Here is a 20,668-nt window from a genome sequence, read left to right as displayed (position 1 = left end):
GTCCAATATTCTTACTGACTTAGTGACTTGCATTGTCAATTTTGGACCGACCCTCGGATGAAAATCAATCTCTGCAATTTTCATGTGAACGGTAATGGCCCCATAGATTATCAGAGATATGAATGATATCTGAGAATAACATGGATAGCACTCGTACCTGAACATTAGGCATCTGAATGAGCCCTTAGCCAGCAACACTGGACTGGTCACTGCTGAGATTTATTCTGCACCTCAACACCAGTCACACACAGTAAAACAACACACTAGGTAGCTTCCTAATCCCTAATGTAATAAAAGTAAAATAAAAATAGCGAAAAGGAAAAGCACAAACTTAAAAGTGATAAAACAATAAAATAAAAAATACCTGTTGTCACCTACAGGGGTTTCTCACAAAATTAGAGTATCATCAAAAAGTTAATTTATTTCAGTTCTTCAATACAACAAATGAAACTCATATATTATATAGTCATTACAAACAGAGTGATATATTTCAAGTGTTTATTTCTGTTAATGATTATGACTTACAGCCAACGAAAACCTAAAATTCATTATGTCAGTAAATTAGAATAATTAACAAAAAACACCTGGAAAGGCTTCCTAAGTAGGGTTGAGCGACTTTTAGTTTTTCAGGGTTGAGTCGGGTTTCACGAAACCCGACTTTCTCAAAAGTCGGGTCGAGTGAAATCGGCCGATCCTATTGAAAAGTCGGGGGTCGGGGATCGGCCGAAACTCGAAACCCAATGTAAGTCTATGGGGTTTTTTTTTTTTACATTTCCTTCAGGGCGATATAGCAGAAAAGCCGGTAATTCAATTACCGGCTTTTCATTTCTCCTGCCAAAACCCGACATGATATGAGACATGGTTTACATACAGTAAACCATGTCATATCCCCCATTTTTTTGCATATTCCACACTACTAATGTTAGTAGTGTGTATATGCAAAATTTCGGCGCTCTAGCTATTAAATTAAAGAGTTAAATGGCGGAAAAAATTGGCGTGGGCTCCTGCGCAAGTTTCTCCGCCAGAGTAGTAAAGCCAGTGACTGAGGGCAGATATTAATAGCCTGGAGAGGGTCCACGGTTATTGCCCCCCCCCCCGGCTAAAAACACCTGCCCCCAGCCACCCCAGAAAAGGCACATCTGTAAGATGCGCCTATTCTGGCACTTGGCCACTCCCTTCCCATTCCCGTGTAGCAGTGGGATATGGGGTAATGAAGGGTTAATGCCACCTTGCTATTGTAGCGTGACATTAAGCCAGATTAATAATGGAGAGGCGTCAATTATGACACCTATGCATTATTAATCCAATTGTATGAAAGTTAAAAAAAAAAAAAAAAAAAAAAAAAAACACACACATTATTAAAAAGTATTTTAAAGAAATAAGCACACCGTTTGTTGTAATATTTTATAGTACGCTCAATCCACTCGCTGAAGACCCTTGCTCTGTAACAAATAAAAAATAATAAACCAACAATATCCATACCTTCCGTAGATCTGTAACGTCCCACGTTGTAAATCCATCTGAAGGGGTTAAAATATTTTACAGCCGGAGCTCTGCTAATGCAGTGCTGCTCGTGGCTGTAAACCCCAGCGAATGAAGGTAATGTAGGTCAATCACCTGTAGTTACCTTCATTCGCAGTGATGCGCCCCCTGCTGGATGTCCCTGGAGCGTGGGAAAAGTTCCCAGGCTCGAGGTCATATGAGGACATCCAGCAGGGGGCGCATCACCGTGAATGAAGGTAACTATAGGTCATTGACCTACATTACCTTCATTCGCTGGGGTTTACAGCCACAAGCACAGCTGCATTAGCAGAGCTTGTGGCTGTAAAATATTTTAACCCCTTCAGATGGATTTACAACGTGGGACGTTACAGATCTACAGAAGGTATGGATATTGTTGGTTTATTATTTTTTATTTGTTAGAGCGAGGGTCTTCGGCGAGTGGATTGAGCGTACAATAAAATATTAAAACAACCTGTGTTTTTATTTCATTAAAATACTTTTTAATAATGTGTGTGTTTTTTAACCATTTAATGCAAATGGATTAATAATGGATAGGTGTCAGAATTGACGCCTCTCCATTATTAATCTGGCTTAATGTCACCTTACAATAGCAAGGTGACATTAACCCTTCATTACCCCATATCCCACCGCTACCCCGGAATTGGAAGAGAGTGGCCAAGTGCCAGAATAGGCGCATCTTACAGATGTGCCTTTTCTGGGGTGGCTGGGGGCAGATGTTTTTAGCCAGGGGGGGCCAAAAACCGTGGACCCTCTCTAGGCTATTAATATCTGCCCTCAGTCACTGGCTTTACTACTCTGGTGGAGAAACTTGCGCGGGAGCCCACGCCAATTTTTTCAGCGATTTAACCCTTAAATTGACTTTAACCCTTAAATTTAATAGCTTTCAGCAATTTAAGGGTTAAATCGCTGAAAAAATTGGCGTAGGGCAGATATTAATAGCCTAGAGAGGGTGCACGGTTTTTGGCCCCCCCTGGCTAAAAACATCTGCCCCCAGCCACCCCAGAAAAGGCACATCTGGAAGATGCGCCTATTCTGGCACTTGGCCACTCTCTTCCCATTCCCGTGTAGCGGTGGGATATGGGGTAATGAAGGGTTAATGTCACCTTGCTATTGTAAGGTGACATTAAGCCAGATTAATAATGGAGAGGCGTCAATTCTGCAATTCTGACACCTATCCATTATTAATTCATTTGCATTAAATGGTTAAAACACACACACACACACACACACACACATTGCTAAAAAGTATTTTAGTGAAATAAAAACACAGGTTGTTTTAATATTTTATTGTACGCTCAATCCACTTGCTGAAGACCCTCACTCTGTAACAAATAAAAAATAAACCAACAATATCCATACCTTCCGTAGATCTGTAACGTCCCACGTTGTAAATCCATCTGAAGGGGTTAAAATATTTTACAGCCACAAGCTCTGCTAATGCAGCTGTGCTTGTGGCTGTAAACCCCAGAGAATGAAGGTAATGTAGGTCAATGACCTATAGTTACCTTCATTCGCGATGATGCGCCCCCTGCTGGATGTCCTCATACGACCTCGAGCCTGGGAACTTTTCCCAAGCTCCAGAGACGTCCAGCAGGGGGCGCATCACCACGAATGAACGTAACTACAGGTCATTGACCTGTTAAAAGTTGACCAGCAATTTCTCATTTTTACAACACCATTTTTTTTTTTTTTTTTTTTTTTTAGGGACCACATCTTATTTGAAGTCATTTTGAGGGGTCTATATGATAGAAAATACCCAAGTGTGACACCATTCTAAAAACTGCACCCCTCAAGGTACTCAAAACCACATTCAAGAAGTTTATTAACCCTTCAGGTGTTTAATAGGAATTTTTGGAATGTTTAAATAAAAATGAACATTTAACTTTTTCACAAAAAATTTAATTCAGCTCCAATTTGTTTTATTTTACCAAGGGTAACAGGAGAAAATGGACCGCAAAAGTTGTTGTCCAATTTGTCCTGAGTACGCTGATACCCCATATGTGGCAGTAAACCACTGTTTGGGCGCATGGGAGAGCTCAGAAGGGAAGGAGCGCTATTTGACTTTTCAATGCAAAATTGACAGGAATTGAGATGGGACGCCATGTTGCGTTTGGAGAGCCACTGATGTGCCTAAACATTGAAACCCCCCACAAGTGACACCATTTTGGAAAGTAGACCCCCTAAGGAACTTATCTGGATGTGTGGTGAGCACTTTGACCCACCAAGGGCTTCACAGAAGTTTATAATGCAGAGCCATAAAAATAACAAAATTTTTTTCCCACAAAAATTATATTTTAGCCCCCAGTTTTGTATTTTTCCAAGGTTAGCAGGAGAAATTGGACCCTAAATGTTGTTGTCCAATTTGTCCTGAGTACGCTGATACCCGATATGTTGGGGTAAACCCCTGTTTGGGCACACGGGAGAGCTCGGAAGGGAAGGAGCACTGTTTTACTTTTTCAACGCAGAATTGGCTGGAATTGAGATTGGATGCCATGTCGTGTTTGGAGAGCCCCTGATGTGCCGAAACAGTGGAAACCCCCCAATTATAACTGAAACCCTAATCTATACACACCCCTAACCCTAATTCCAACGGTAACCCTAACCACACCTCTAACCCTGACACCCCCCTAACCCTAATCCCAACCAAAAATGTAATCTAAACCCTAACCCTAACCATAACCCTAACCCTAATGGGAAAATGGAAATAAATACATTTTTTTTATTTTTCCCTAACTAAGGGGGTGATGAAGGGGGGTTTGATTTACTTTTAGTGGGTTTTTTAGCGGATTATGATTTTCAGCCGCCACACACTGAAAGACGCTTTTTATTGCAAAAAATATTTTTTGCAATACCACATTTTGATTTTGGTCCACAGAGTCATGTGAGGTCTTGTTTTTTGCGGGACGAGTTGACGTTTTTATTGAAAACATTTTCGGGCACGTGACATTTTTTGATCGCTTTTTATTCCGATTTTTGTGAGGAAGAATGACCAAAAACCAGCTATTCATGAATTTCTATTGGGGGAGGCGTTTATACCGTTCCGCGTTTGGTAAAATTGATAAAGCAGTTTTATTCTTCGGGTCAGTACGATTACAGCGATACCTCATTTATCATTTTTTATGTTTTGGCGCTTTTATACGATAAACTATTTTACAGAAAAAATAATTATTTTGGCATCGCTTTATTCTCAGGACTATAACTTTTTTATTTTTTTGCTGATGATGCTGTATGGCGGCTCGTTTTTTGTGGGACAAGATGTCGTTTTCAGCGGTACTATGGTTATTTATATCTGTCTTTTTGATCGCGTGTTATTCCACTTTTTGTTCGGCGGTATGATAATAAAGCGTTGTTTTTTGCCTCGTTCTTTTTTTTTTTTTTTTCTTACGGTGTTTACTGAAGGGGTTAACTAGTGGGACAGTTTTATAGGTCGGGTCGTTACGGACGCGGCGATACTAAATATGTGCACTTTTATTGGTTTTTTTTTTTTTTATTTACACATTTGGAAAATTTTTTTTTACTTTTTTTACTTTGTCCCAGGGGGGGACATCACAGATCAGTGATCTGACAGTTTGCACAGCACTCTGTCAGATCACTGATCTGACTAGCAGCGCTGCAGGCTTCACAGTGCCTGCTCTGAGCAGGCTCTGTGAAGCCACCTCCCTCCCTGCAGGACCCGGATCCGCGGCCATCTTGGATCCGGGGCTCGAGCAGGGAGGGAGGGAGGGAGGTAAGACCCCCGCAGCAACGTGATCACATCGCGTTGCTGCGGGGGGCTCAGGGAAGCCCGCAGGGAGCCCCCTTCCTGCGCGGTGCTTCCCTGCACCGCCGACACATCGCGATCATGTTTGACCACGGTGTGCCAGGGGTTAATGTGCCGGGGCGGTCCGTGACCGCTCCTGGCACATAGTGCCGGATGTCAGCTGCGATAAGCAGCTGACACCAGGCCGCGATCGGCGGTGCTCCCCCCGTGAGCGCTGCCGATCGCTATGACGTACTATCCCGTCCAGGGTCAGATAAGCCCAGGGCACCTCGATGGGATAGTACGTCTAAGGTCACAGAGGGGTTAAATTTAAGAGCTAGAGCGCTGAAATTTTGCACATACACACTACTAACATTAGTAGTGTGGAATATGCAAAAAAAAAAAAAAAAAAAAAAAAAAAAAAAAAAAGGGGGATATGACATGGTTTACTGTATGTAAACCATGTCTCAAATCATGTCGGGTTTTGGCAGGAGAAATGAAAAGCCGGTAATTGAATTACCGGCTTTTCTGCTATATCGCGCTGAAGATTATATATATATATATATATATATATATATATATATATATATATATATATATATATATATATAACGAAACCCAACTTTTAAGTAGAGATCGCCGACCGTCGACCCGATCCCAGAGTGGGATCGGGTCGGGTTTCACGAAACCCGACTTTGCTAAAAGTCGGCGACTTTTGAAAAGTGCCGATCTGTTTCACTCAACCCTATTCCTAAGCATTTAAAAAGGTCCCTTAGTCAGTTTCAGTAGGATCCACAATCATGGGGAAGACTGCTGACTTGAGAGATGTCAAGAAGGCAGTCATTGACACACTCCACAAGGAGGGTAAGCCATAAAAGGTCATTGCTAAAGAAGCTGGCTGTTCACAGAGTGCTGTATCCAAGCATATTAATTGAAAGTTGAGTGTAATGAACAAGTGTGGTAGAAAAAGGTGCACAAGGAACGGGGATAACCGCAGCCTTGAAAGGATTGTTAAGAAAAGGCCATTCAAAAATTTGGGGGGATATTCACAAGGAGTGGACTGCTGCTGGAGTCATTGCTTCAAGAGCCCCCACTTACAGATGTATCCAGGATATGTGCCACAAGTGTTGCATTCTTTGTGTCAAGCCACTCATGACCAATAGACAATGCCAGAAATGTCTTACCTGGGCCAAGGAGAAAAAAAAAAAAAAAAACTGTACTGTTGCTCAGTGGTCCAAGGTGTTGTTTTCATATGAAAGTACATTTTGCATTTCATTTGAAAAATCAAGGTCCCAGAGTCTGGAGGAAGAGTGGAGAGGCACACAATCCAAGCTGCTTGATGTCTGTGAAGTTTCCACTATCAGTGATGGCTTGGGGAGCCATGTCATCTGCTTCTGTAGGTCCACTGTGTTTTATCAAAACCAAAGTCAGTGCCACCGTCTACCAGGAAATTTTAGAGCACTTCATGCCTCCCTCTGCCGACAAGCTTTTTGGATATGGAAATTCCATTCTCTAGCAGGACTTGGCAACTGTCCACACTGCCAAAAATACCAATACCTAATTTAAAAACAACAGTATCACTGTGCTTGATTGGCCAGCAAACTCACCTGACCTTAACTCCATAGAGAATCTATGGAGTATTGCCAAGAGGAAGATGAGAGACACAAGACCCAACAATGCAGATGAGCTGAAGGTAGCTATCAAAGCAACCTGGGTTTCCATAACACCTCAGCAGTGCCACAGGCTGATCACCTCCATGCCACGCGGCATTGATGCAGTAATTGATGCCAAAGGAGCCCCAACCAAGCATTGAGTGCATTTACTGAACACACATTTCAGTAGGCCAACAGTTCATATTTTAACCCCTTAGTGATGGAGCCAATTTTTTAAAATCTGACCAGTGTCACTTTATGTGTTAACTCTGGAACGCTTCAACAAATCCCAGTGATTTTGAGATTGTTTTTTCGTGACACATTATACTTTATGATAATGGTAAATTTATGTCAATATGTTTTGTGTTTATTTATAAAAAATATCAAAAATTTGAGAAAAATGTTAAAAAATTAGCAATTTTCACAATTTGAATGATCATCCCTTTAATCCAGATAGTCATACCACAGCTAAACATTAATAAATAACATTTCCCACATGTCTGCTTTACATCAAGACCATTTGTAAAATGTTATTTTATTTTCTTAGCATTTTAGGAGGTTTAAAATTGTAGCAGCAATTTTTCATTTTTTCAAGGAAATTTACTAAATTTATTTTTTTAAGGGACTTATCCATGTTTGAAGTGGCTTTAGGGGTCTCATATATTGGGAAACCCCCAAACGTGATACCATTTTAAAAACAGCATCCCCTGACATATCAAAAACTGCTGTCAGGTAGTTTATTAACCCTTCAGGTGATTTTCAGGAATTAATGCAAAGTGGCATGACAGAAATGAAAATGTGTATTTTTACCACCTAAATGTCTCTAACTTCTGAACAGATTACTACAGCCGACAGACTGTAAGGCCGCTATTTGGTCATGAATTGCCATGGCAAATATCAGCACCACAAAATCATGATATGAGGGCACCAATTGGGATAAAGAGGAAGCCCCCACAGTCTGTTAACCATATATAATGATGTAGTCACTATTTACAGCAGCATCTAAGGGGTTAAACAGATTTGGACGGTGCAAACACTGATCGTGGCTGATGCAGAAAGTTGTCAGCTATAGTGCACAACTGACAGATTCTGGATTGTCACCTGTATGGGGAGGCTATTCTCTTATATGTAAGGTCAGTTAAAAGGCGTATTGGCGGTCATTAAGGGGTTAAAATAATTTTTCGAGCTGGTGTTATAAAGTATTCTAACTTAGTGAGATAATGACTTTTGGGTTTTCATTGGCTGTAAGCCATAATCATCAACATTAAAAAAATAAACACTTGAAATAGAGTCATTACAAACAGGATGATCTATCTAATATATGAGTTTCACTTTTTGTACTAAAGAACTGAAATAAATGAACTTTCTGTTGATATTCTAATTTTTGAAAACTTGGATGTCTGTGATGTGCGCTGGCAGCAGAAGTGATGAAGGCATCATGCTTCTCAGCCACAGGACCACTGGGGTTGTGATAGGCTACAGCTGCAAGGCTATTTGGACTGTGCATTAGGGTATATTTTCCTGATGATGCGCTGTTCCAGTCACCAGACCACTACAGTCTGTTACAGAACGCAATGATCCTGTTACTGATGATCAGTTACATCATCACTTTTGAAATCATACCTAAAAAACTGGAATTGCTAATTTTTTCCCCTTCCCCTCTTTAAAAAATATTAAAAGTTTTTCAACTCATATGTAAAATTCCATCATTAAAGGGAACCTGTCACCCCCAAAATTGAAGATGAGCTAAGCCCACCAGCATCAGGGGCTTATCTACAGCATTCTGTAATGCTGTAGATAAGCCCCCGATGTATCCTGAAGGATGAGAAAAAGAGGTTAGATTATACTCACCTGGGGTGGGCAGTCCGATCCGATGGGCGTCGCGGTCCGGTCCAGGGCCTCTTATCTTTATAGGATGACGTCCTCTTCTTGTCTTTGTGCTGTGGCTCTGGCGCAGGCGTACTTTGTCTGCCCTGTTGAGGGCAGAGCAAAGTACTGCAGTGCTCCGGTGCACATGTGGTATAAGTAGGTAAAAGAGGTAGTTCAGTGAAAATCACAGGATAGGCAATAGGCTATTGATCAGTGTGTGTCTGAGTTCTAGAACCTGCACCACTCATCAGAGGAAACACCTGACCGCTGATCCATTCATCTTTTCAAAGGTTGCCAGAAAAAAACGAGCGCAGAGATTGGCAGCCGCATAGGAAATGAACGGAGCGTAGGTCTCATATGTGCACTGCATATTCTAATGGGAATAAAAGTTCCATTTTCTGCTGATCAGTGTGGATCCCAGAGGTCAGACCTCTATTTATTAGTAAATTATCACCTACTTAAAGTTAATCTTTTGACTTAAACTTCAAGTAGTTGTCAGGCATCATTCATTGTTGCACCAGGAGGTGACATGAGCTGATGACTTCCCATCTAGACATAACTGGTGGAACACATGATTGCCAGGTATCAGTCACGTATCTTATTAGACAGGTTTTGGCTAGTGGACATACAGGTAATATTATTATTTGACTGCAGAATTTAAGGGCCCTCTTTTTGCCCTCAGCTCCACTTAGTCTAAAACCGTCCCTGAGACCATAATAGTCTATTCTGACTGACAGTGCTATACCTTGCCATGTGATAGCTGCATGGCATTATGGAGAAACCAGCGCTTTCATGTCAGCCTTAGGTACAGTAACTGATTCAATCTTGATCAATGTGTAAAATGTGCATTAACCCCTTTCTGTCATCGGACAGAATAGTACGTCCGATGGCAAAAACTCCACTTTGATGTGGCGAGCCCGCACCAGAGCCGGGACATGTCAGCTGTTTTGAGCAGCTGACATGTGCTCAAAATAGATATAGAAAAACTGAACAGCAATCTAATCTGAACTGGTGCATAACCAAAAAAGTCATATAGCAAATAGATTAAAGGCTGCACTCAAAATTTTGAGTGCAGCCATTAATCTATTTGCTATGTGCTCAAAATAGGCACGGGCAGAATGGCGATCCAACTGCACCTATTAACTAGGTAAATGCTGCTGTCAAACTCTGACAGCGGCATTTAACAAGCGCTTTGGCCATCGGGCCGGAAGTGCGTGCAGTGGTGACCCACATCATGTGATCAGGGGTCATTGGTGCATCAGCATGACAACCAGAGGTCTCCTGAAGACCTCTATGGCTGTTGATGCCAGATTGCTATGAGCGCCACCCTGTGGTCGGCGCTCATAGCAATGCTGTAATTCTACTACATAGAGGCGATCTGAGCATCACCTCTATGTAGCAGAGCCGATCGAGTTATGGCAGCTTCTAGCCTCCCATGGAGACTATTGAAGCATTCCAAAATGTAAAAAAAAAAAACTACACATATTTGGTATCGCCGCATTCAGAATTGCACAATCTATCAATAAAAAATGGATTAACCTGATCACTAAACAGTGTAGCGAGAGAAAAAATCAAAACGCTAGAATTACTTTTTCTAGTCGCCGTGACATTGCATTAAAATGCAATAACGGGCGATCAAAAGAACGTATCTGCACCAAAATGTTATCATTAAAAATGTCAGCTCAGCATGAAAAAAATAAGCCCTCATTCATCACAAAAAAATGGAGACTCTACGGGTAACAGAAAATTGCGCTATTTTTTTGTTTTTAGCAAAGTTTGGAATTTTTTTTCACCACTTAAGTAAAAAAGAACCTAGACACGTTTGGTGTCTATGAACTCATAATGACCTGGAGAATCATAATGGCAGGTCAGTTTAAGCATTTAGTGAACCTAGCAAAAAGCCAAACAAAGAATATTTGTGGGATTGCACTTTTTTTTGCAATTTCACCCCACTTGTAACTTGTTTCCCGTTTTCTAGTACATGGCATGGTAAAACCAATGGTGTCAATCAAAAATACAACTCGTCCCAGAAAAAATAAGCCCTCACATGGCCATATTGAAAAAAAAAATAAAAAAAATAAAAAAAAAAAGTTATGGCTTTGGGAAGTAGGGGAGCGAAAAACGAAAACGCAAAACCAAAAAAAGCTCCGGGGGGTTAAGGGGTTAATCATGACATTGTTCAAAATTGCAGACGTTTGTGAATTTTATGAAATGTATTTATTCTCTCATTATTTATTAATTTATGTACCCCCAAAATGATTCCATTACAAAATTTGTCTCACAACGAAAACACTCGATTAAGCATGAGCATGCTCGGACAACGCCTTAACCGTAGACGCTCGCTCATAACTAGTGGAGATAGATGGAAACCAAGCAGATGGTAAGGCGTGTTCAACTGATTAGCACAGATCATGATGTGGTCAATGTGGTAATGAGTTAAAATTCATGCAAGCCAATGTGGACGAGCTATCAACAAATTTGAAAACGCTTAGAAGCAGTTATTAGAGTCACAACAGACATCACATTATTTTGCCGCTCACAAACATTTCATGTTGGATCATTTTGCGAAATAAAAAAAAACGACAAGTCTAATATTTTGTACTCATTTGTTTTGATTTGGTTTTCTTTGTCTACTTTTAGGACTTGCATCAAAATCTGATGATGCTTTTAGGTTAAATTTATGCAGACATATGGAAAATTTTGAAAGGTTTACAAACTTTCAAGCACCACTGTGTCTGAGAAAGACGCCATTAAAAATACTTACAGTCCCTCAAAAAACAAGATTTTGTTAGGCACAAGATTTTGAACTTTGTATCAGGAACCCAAAACATAGCATGTCTGGCTTGATTTATAAATTGAGTTGCACTGTAACAGCATACATACAGTAGACAGCTGGGGTGCGGTTTGTATCCACTTATTGTAAAAGCCACTGGCATACTGCTAATAGCAGCAAACCACTTGACCACTATGAGGCCCATAAGTCAAATATTCCTGTTGAATTTTGACACCGTGCTCCATACCCGCCATTACACTTTCAATGATATCGTCCGGAGGCAGACACAGTTGTATAAAATGGTGATACAAGGAGTCTCAGCGCAGGAGGCGTAATGACATCACTAGATCGCACCTGCTGCACGAACCTCACATGCTGTTGTTAAGTCCTTCTTCTCAGTCCCTGGCTTACTAGAGGTAGGGATCCTGAGTAAATGACACGCAAACAAGGTATTGTGTGATCATGTACAGGGGAAGCCCAGGAGCACATCTCCCTCTCTGGGCTTTGCCCTCCCTTTATATAGAAAAGAATTATACTTTTACAGACATGCGCACAAGCGCTCATATTTCACTATCTCTTACATAAACAATCTATACCAGTCTTTATCAGTAGAAAGTTACATCATCTAGAAGGTGAATAAAGGCTGCTATTGAAAGAAGGAATGCACACATGATTACTTCCATAAAAGGAAATGTCAAGTCAGCAGAAATGTATCTTGTTGTAAGCCAGATTTCTCAGGAAGAAGACAAGATGGATTGTTTTAGTTCAGTCTGATCTCCACAATTCCCCCCTTTGACATTTTCTTTTATTTATTTTATTACCACAGGGCCAAAGACAAAGCCTTTATTTGGTATTACACATGTACATGCTTGTATTCAATAAGAGAATCAAATCTAGTATTAATTCTTCCGTTTAACTCTCGCAACCTTTTCTTTGTTTTGCAATAAGTAATGGGTACAGATCCAACAATCTGTCAGGGTTTGTGTATTGTTTAACAAGTCATGCACTAATTTTCTATGATGTTGTACGAATCTATTGTTCAAAGGGGCTAGAGAATTCAGTCTATCCCACGCCTCCGTTGAGGTTATCATTATTAACATCAATATCATGAGTTTATACTGCTTTTCTTGCAATGGCTTGCATGTATCCATGATGCCTTTCCTTCAAGCTTGACTGATGTAGGTGTTGTCAACAGGACTTGGAAGGGTCCGTCAAACCTTGGTTCTAGAGCCTTTCTGGTGTGTCTTTTTACATAGACTTGATCACCTGGTTCCAACTTGTGACTTCCTTCTGTGTTGTCAGGATCTGGAAGGGAAGCAAAAACTTGTGCATGCACCTTAGTTAATTGTTTCTGAAGATTTTGCACATAAGAAGTCAATGACTCAATATTTAACACAAGTTGCTGTGGAAAATAACATCCTAAATTGGCAGTCCTGCCAAACAAAATTTCATATGGAGACAGTTTAGTCTTACCCCTTGGGGTATTGCGTATTGAGTAAAGGGCCAGTGGAAGGCATTCTGTCCAAGGCTTTCCTGTTTCAGCCATGGCTTTCTGTATTTTTAATTTTAAAGTTCCATTCATGCGTTCCACCTTACCAGAACTTTGAGGATGATACGGAGTGTGTAACTGACTTTCAACACCCAACATTTTCAGTACATTTTGAAATATTTCTCCAGTAAAATGAGTACCCCTATCTGACTCGATCACTTCAGGGAGACCGTAACGGGGTATCAGTTCGGCAACTAGCTTTACAGCAGTGTTTTTAGCTGAAGCCTTCCGAACTGGATAGGCCTCTGGCCACCCCGAGAACATGTCCACACATACCAACACATACTCATACCCATTACTTTTTGGCAGCTGGATAAAGTCTATTTGTAATCGCTGAAACGGGTAGAGAGGTCGGACGTGGTGCTTCATAGGGGTCTTTGCTGTCTGTCCGGGATTATGTGTCAGGCATATAGCGCATGCAGCACAATAGTCTCTTGCATAGTTGCCAAAACCTGGAGCCAACCAGACTTGCTTTGCCAGTAGTGTCATTGCATTTGCAGACACATGAGTAGGGTGGTGCAGTCCACCAACTACAATCGGATACCAGGCTCTAGGTAGACATATTAGTCCATCTTTCTTCCAAATTCCTGCTTGTTCTTCTGCCCCTTCCTTTTTCCACCTGTCCCTCTCCTCTTCTCCTGCATCTTCCTGTGCTTGTCTCAGTCTATCTTCAGTATTTTCTGTGGGGTTTACAGTATGAACCTGTTGTAAGGGTTTGACAGCTGCTGCTTTGGCTGCTTTATCAGCCCTATCATTTCCCCTAGATTCCCTAGTGTCGAGTCTCACATGTGCAGCTACCTTGATTACTGCTACTTCTTTTGTTTCTTGTGCAGCCTCTAAGATCTGTTTGATCAGAGAAGCATGTTTTACAGGTTGTCCTGACGCTGTCATGTAACCTCTAGCTCTCCAGATTACTCCAAAATCAAACACAATACCATGTGCATACCTAGAATCAGTGTATATATTAGCTGTCTGGTTCTCAGCTATTTTAAGAGCTTCAATCAATGCTGTTAGTTCTGCTTCTTGTGCAGACTGTTTCGGTGGAAGTGGTTCTGCTTTGAGAGTTTCAGATTCTGACACAACTGCATACCCTGTATGGAAGTTACCTGTGTCATCTGCAAACCTACTACCATCTATAAACAGCTCTAAATCTGGATTTTGAAGTGGTGTTTCGGATACATTGGGTAAGCCTACCGTTTCTTGTAAAATGAGCTCTGTACAATCATGTGTGTCTGTAGGGAAAAAATTTGTGTGTGTATCAGTGTCCTTATTCCCCCCTTCAGACTCGAGAGGTAGCAGTGTAGCTAAATTGAGAGTCTGAAGCCTAGCAAATGTGATAGTAGAGGGGAGCAGCAAAGAACACTGAAGCCGCAAATGTCTGGCCATGGAAATGTGTTTTGGTTGGACCTGGTTTAATATCCCATAAACATCATGTGTAGTTTGAACTGTGAGTGGATGCTCTAGGACAATTTCTGATGCTTTGTCCAACAATAGTGAGACAGCAACAACTACACGTACACAGGTTGGCGCTGCTCTAGCTACGGGATCTAACCTTGCTGAAAGATATGCAATTGGTCTTTGTTTCCCTGCATGCTTCTGGGTAAGAACTCCTGTAGCATGGGAATCAACTTCTGCAGCCATAAGCTGAAACGGTTTGGTGTAGTCTGGTAGCCCTAACGCTGGAGCTGAAACAAGGGCATCTTTTAATTGTTGGAACGAAATCTGACCTTCTTTTGTCAACAAATAAGGTTCACTTTTTACACAGTCATACAGTGGTTGCATTAGTTGACTTGCATGTATAATCCATTGTCTACAATGAGACACTATTCCTAAAAATGCTCGTAGCTGTTTATGATTTCTAGGCTCATTCATCTGTCTTATTGCTTCAGTTCTTTGTGGTGTAAGATGCTTTTTACCTTGAGAAATGCAATGACCTAGAAAGACCACTTTGGTCTGACAAACTTGTAGCTTTTGTCTATTCACTTTACACCCTTCTTTTTCTAAAAAACATAGTAAACTCACAGTGGACCTTTCTGCAGTTTCTAGATCTGGGCAGCAAAGTAGTAGGTCATCCACATACTGCAAAATTACTACCTGTGGTTCGGGTTCAAACCTCTGAAGGACTGTTTGTAGGGCATTTGAATAAAGAGTAGGGGAGTGTATCATTCCCTGTGGAAGGCGTGTCCACGCCAACTGTTTGCCCTTAAATGTAAATGCAAACAAATGCCAACTATCTTGGTGTAAAGGAACCGAGAAAAATGCATTTGAAAGATCTATTACAGTAAATACTTGAGAACTGGCTGGTATCTGTGATAGTAACGTATGAGGATTGGGTACAACTGGGGTGATTGGATCTAGAACTTTGTTTATTTCTCTTAAATCATGTACCATACGATATTTGGGCATAGAACTCTTATCAAGAGTTCTCTTCTTGACTGGATACAGAGGAGTGTTAGCAGGTGATTGTATCTCTACCAAAACTCCTTTCTCTTTATATCCCTCTATCTGTTTTGTAATCGCTAGTTCCTGCTGGGCACTCACAGGGTATTGTCTGAGCTGTGGGAGAACAGTTCCTGGTTGCACAGATAGTTTTACAGGAGAGATATGCAATAGTCCCACATCGGTGTCACCCTGTGCCCACAGTGTTTCTGGGACCATTGAGAGGTCTAGATCTGTGGTGTACTCTTTTTCTTCAGCATAATCCTCAAAAGCCTGAATTCTAACATATTGTTCTAATGTTTCTGCATCATCAGGGATAGTCAGTATAACTGTGCCATCTTCCCTAAAATTGATGTTAGCTTCTAATTTCTTTAGGACATCAGTTCCTAACAAACATGTTGGGGCACCTCTGGCATACAAAAATCTGGATGCAAAACATTTAGGTCCTAATGAGACCTCTAGGGGCACAGTATATGGCAGTGTTCGAATTACCCCATCATAACCCTCAGCAAAAGTTGTTTGTTCTGAAATATCTTCCGGATTCGGAAGAAAATCTTGATTCAAAATTGAGGAAGTTGCACCTGTATCTATCAAAAATGGAATCTCTCTCCCCCCCACATTCACCTGTATCATAGGTCTTCTAGCTGGTAGGGAAGTTTGTAACACATCGAGTCAATCTGAATCTGGTATGGGACCATCTATGATGGTAGATTTCTGCTGGTTGTCCGTTTGGGGAGGGTTATTTCTGGGAACAAATTTGCCTGACTTTATATCTGCCAACTTCTTCCTGCACTCTCTTTGGAAATGACCTGGCTTTTTACAGTAGTGGCAAGGAAAGTTGTGTCTCACTCTTCCTCCTGTATTAGCTTGTGCTATTCTAACAGGCTTACGATTCTCTCTCATATCCATGACTATTCCTAAACATCGTTGTTTCACAATATTTGGTTGTTCAATTGTTCTCCAATCTGGAGTAGAGGATTTAAATTTTTCTCTGATTTTCGGATCTAGCCCCTCTATTAATTGTTTTGTAAAAAGTCTCCTTACTGAAGCATCAGTCAAATCCAATCCTTCATCCCTAAAGCTATTTTCTAATTCTTGACTATATTCTTCAATACTTTGCCCAAATTTCTGCATAATCACACCCGTAGATCCCCTTTCCCTCTGTTTTTCTCTCATGAAAATTATTAATGCCTCTGTGAACTGGGTACCTGATGCTTCTGTCTGTAAGGCACCCCCTTCTGCCACTGGTCTATTGGGCTGTAGGTGTGTCAATAATTCCTGAAAAAGTCCGGGGGACATTTTCATTCTACATAATTCTTCCCCGTCCGCCCAGACCCCAGCATGAGTCTGCATGATTTGTTGTATGTATTGTGCAAATCGGATGGGATATTGAGTGGGATCAGGCGCATTATGCAGGAGGGACATACCTTCAGCAGGGGACCAAGGAAAATACTGTCGGGTCTGGTGATATCTAGTTCCCATTACCCCGTCAGCACCAGGTTCCCTAAAGGGTCTTGGTACTACCCTAACAGGGGCAAGTACAGCGCCATGTCTAGGTGTACCACAGACTAGGCAATCATTTCTCCAATCTGGATTTTGTTGTCCACAGTGTGAACATACCCATCCTCCTACCCCACCAAGATTGGGATACAAGGCTGGAAATTGTTTTCCTCCTTCTGCTCCTCCAGATGGTACAAATGATTGGGCTTTTGGATCTAGGTAAGGTGGTGGGATTATGTCACAACTTTTTCCCTTCCCCATAATCCATTTGGAAGTGTCTGGATCATACTTCCAATTCTCCTCTTTAGCTGTTTTTGAGACCTCTATCATACAGTGTATGATTTCTTCCCACCCATTGTCTTTGATAATTCCACCTCGTTCTTTACTCAGTCTTTCCCATTCAGTGCTAAACATAAGTGCTTCTGAAATTCCCAATTTTTCTCTTACCCTTCTAATCTGACTTCTGACTGTCTTCCCACATCTTTCCTGTATGATATCTGCTGCTTCCACTTGTCCTAAGACGGTTTTTGTCTGTTTATTTCCCATTTTTCTTTTTTTTCAATATTAGCTATTTCTACCCCAGGTGACGTTTGGACAATCACTTATCCTAGGTGATGTCTCGTTGCCTTCTCTCCTAGGGAGCTAAAATATTGAAGGGCTGATCTGCTCCATTCTTTCTAATGTGCAGAATGTACTTAAGTGCTATTATGCACGCAAACAGACCCAGCAACACCATACAGATCACAAAACTTTCTGTGTCAGTTAGCATACTTGTCCCAGGCTCATGGACCCGCGTCCTGGGCTCATTCTATCAAACCTTATCCAGAAATGAAGGAGGTTAAGCACTTAAATGAGAGTCAAGCATGGGCGGAGGTCTCCCCGAAAGGACGCAACCACATGACCCAGTTAGGCTGACTTCCGTGTATAAGGCTTATACCCCAACTATTTCGGCTTATTTTTCTACGCACTTTTGCTCTTCTTTCACAACATACCACAACCTTAACACTGTTCACACACTGCCAGGGACAGGACTCATAAATCTATACAATATAGTAACCCGAGTTTTATAGGTATCTACTCACTACTAGACTAACCCAGCGTGACACGGCTCATAGAGATCTTTCGGATAATACAAGGCAGATAAAAGAGAACTAATAATGTCTCTTACCTGGCCAGGTTTTTCAGTTCATTTGCCGTCCATTATCCCAGATCTCCATTGTCCGTATCCGCAGGTGAATCTCGAGCAAATACTCTCATCTCGGGTCCCCGTTCGGTGCGCCAAAGAAATGTTAAGTCCTTCTTCTCAGTCCCTGGCTTACTAGAGGTAGGGATCCTGAGTAAATGACACGCAAACAAGGTATTGTGTGATCATGTACAGGGGAAGCCCAGGAGCACATCTCCCTCTCTGGGCTTTGCCCTCCCTTTATATAGAAAAGAATTATACTTTTACAGACATGCGCACAAGCGCTCATATTTCACTATCTCTTACATAAACAATCTATACCAGTCTTTATCAGTAGAAAGTTACATCATCTAGAAGGTGAATAAAGGCTGCTATTGAAAGAAGGAATGCACACATGATTACTTCCATAAAAGGAAATGTCAAGTCAGCAGAAATGTATCTTGTTGTAAGCCAGATTTCTCAGGAAGAAGACAAGATGGATTGTTTTAGTTCAGTCTGATCTCCACACTGTATAAACCAGAGCAGCGCATCAGGAGATCAGGGTGATGTGAGCAAGTGTATTTATTATTTACTAGTCAATAAGAGAAGGACTATGGTGGCCATCATACGGTGTGGAGTTTCTGAGGGCCATGATATTGTCTAGTATTATACTGTTTTTTTTAGATGTCGCTGGAATGAAAGATTTTAACTTGCAAATGGATTCCTTCTACATACTGCATTATACTGACACCTTGTGGAAATTTTTGAATAATATTCTCAATCCGTAAATAATAGTCCAAAGATTTCTAATAGGATATGGTATATAGTGTAGCGTTTCACCCGCTACGGGTCTTGGGGATACTCGCTTGGCAGCAGGATAAACACTTCAGGCACGATATCTCACACATATCAGTCCATATGGGTTATTCAAACTCCACATAAACCAGACAGGGTACAGTCCATTTCATTACAGCCATGAAACATTGGACAGTTCACGTAGCAGATAGGCTTCTCTGCTGTATATTACAATCCCGTTGTCCGGGGTTACCTCTCAGAAGTTCCACTCCTTATTACACTGACTTCAGGTCAGTCCCAGGTCCTCAACACAGACCATCCAGGTCTACGGTCTCCAGGTGCTTCCAGGACAACTCCACTCCCAGGAGCCTCCAACACCGACCGTCCGTGCTATGTCCAGCACACAGGCTCTCCAGCCTGGAATGGTCTCTGTGTGCTTCCAGGACATCCCCACTTGGAACCGTCCAACACACAGTCCATTCTGCAGTGTCCTGCCAGGACACACGGAAGTTTGTCCACCCTGACAGACACTCACAAACTCACTCAATCTCTCTCTCCATGTGCTACACACACCTCCTTTACATAGGTGTAACCACACCCAGGTACCTGTCACATGGCTAGTCAGGTGAGCATGACATCACCACAGGTCCTTACACACAAAACCATCTTACGTGTTCAGACGCGCCTCTTTGGCTGGGTTTGTAGGTGACTGAACCCACCCATCTCTCCAATCACCTGGAAGCCTTCCCAATGTAAACAAACCCCTAAGCAGTAGATCTGCTTGGGCAAAACATACCCAGGCTTCCATCACAGGGCCATCCACCTCTGCGATACATACCATCCATCATTCACATGACCAGTCGCTATGCTACATATTCCCCCCCTCTGCCTAAAGCCGTGGGGCTTTGGCACTTTCTATTACCCGACCAGAGACCCTTCTCTGTCATCCCTGACAGTCAAACCGTCTGTCAACCGTTTCCGTCACACGCTTTGATAAGGATGACAGACACAGCAAACTTTCTTGCTACAGCTCGCATTGATGTGCCATCCTGATGAGCTGCACTACCTGAGCCACTTGTGTGGGTTGTAGAGTGTGTCTCTTGCTACCACGAGTGTGAAAGCATAACCAACATTCAAAAGTGACCAAAACATCAGCCAGAAAGCATTGGTACTGAGATGAGGTCTGTGGTCCCCACCTGTAGAACCACTACTTTATTGAGGGTGTCTTGATAATTGCCAATAATTTCCATCTGTTGTATATTCTATTTGCACATCAGCATGTGAAATTGATTGTCAGTCAGTGTTGCTTCCTAAGTGGACAGTTTGATTTCAAAGAAGCTTGATTTACCTGGAATTATTTTCTGTTGTTTAAGTGCTCCTTTTATTTTTTTTGAGTAGTGTACATACCGTATATACTCGAGTATAAGACGAGATTTTCAGCCCAAATTTTTGGGCTGAAAGTGCCCCTCTCGGCTTATACTCAAGTCACGGTGGCTGGCAGGGTCGGCGGGTGAGGGGGAGAGGGCGCTGAGGCGCTGAGTATTTTATATTCACCCGTCCACGTTCCACACGCCAGGCGCCGCTCTGTCTTCCCGGCGTCTCTGCGCTCTGACTGTTCAGGTCAGAGGGCGCGATGACGCATTTAGTGTGCGCGCCGCCCTCTGCC

The 20,668-nt window shown here is 41.9% G+C and overlaps 1 long non-coding RNA gene across 1 annotated transcript; it reads right to left on the bottom strand.

Moving 5' to 3' along the window:
• Window positions 1-12,355: 12,355 nt before the first annotated feature.
• LOC138675712 (uncharacterized) lies at window positions 12,356-18,340 on the bottom strand. The gene is made up of 2 exons (XR_011320707.1): window positions 18,214-18,340; window positions 12,356-12,862 (listed from the first exon to the last, which is right to left on the bottom strand). It is a non-coding gene; the product is annotated as an uncharacterized lncRNA (long non-coding RNA).
• Window positions 18,341-20,668: the final 2,328 nt, after the last annotated feature.

Source organism: Ranitomeya imitator, chromosome 4, assembly GCF_032444005.1.
Source record: "Ranitomeya imitator isolate aRanImi1 chromosome 4, aRanImi1.pri, whole genome shotgun sequence".
In the NCBI taxonomy this organism is placed as follows: Eukaryota; Metazoa; Chordata; class Amphibia; order Anura; family Dendrobatidae; genus Ranitomeya; species Ranitomeya imitator.
This window is presented reverse-complemented; position numbering and strand designations above follow the sequence as displayed.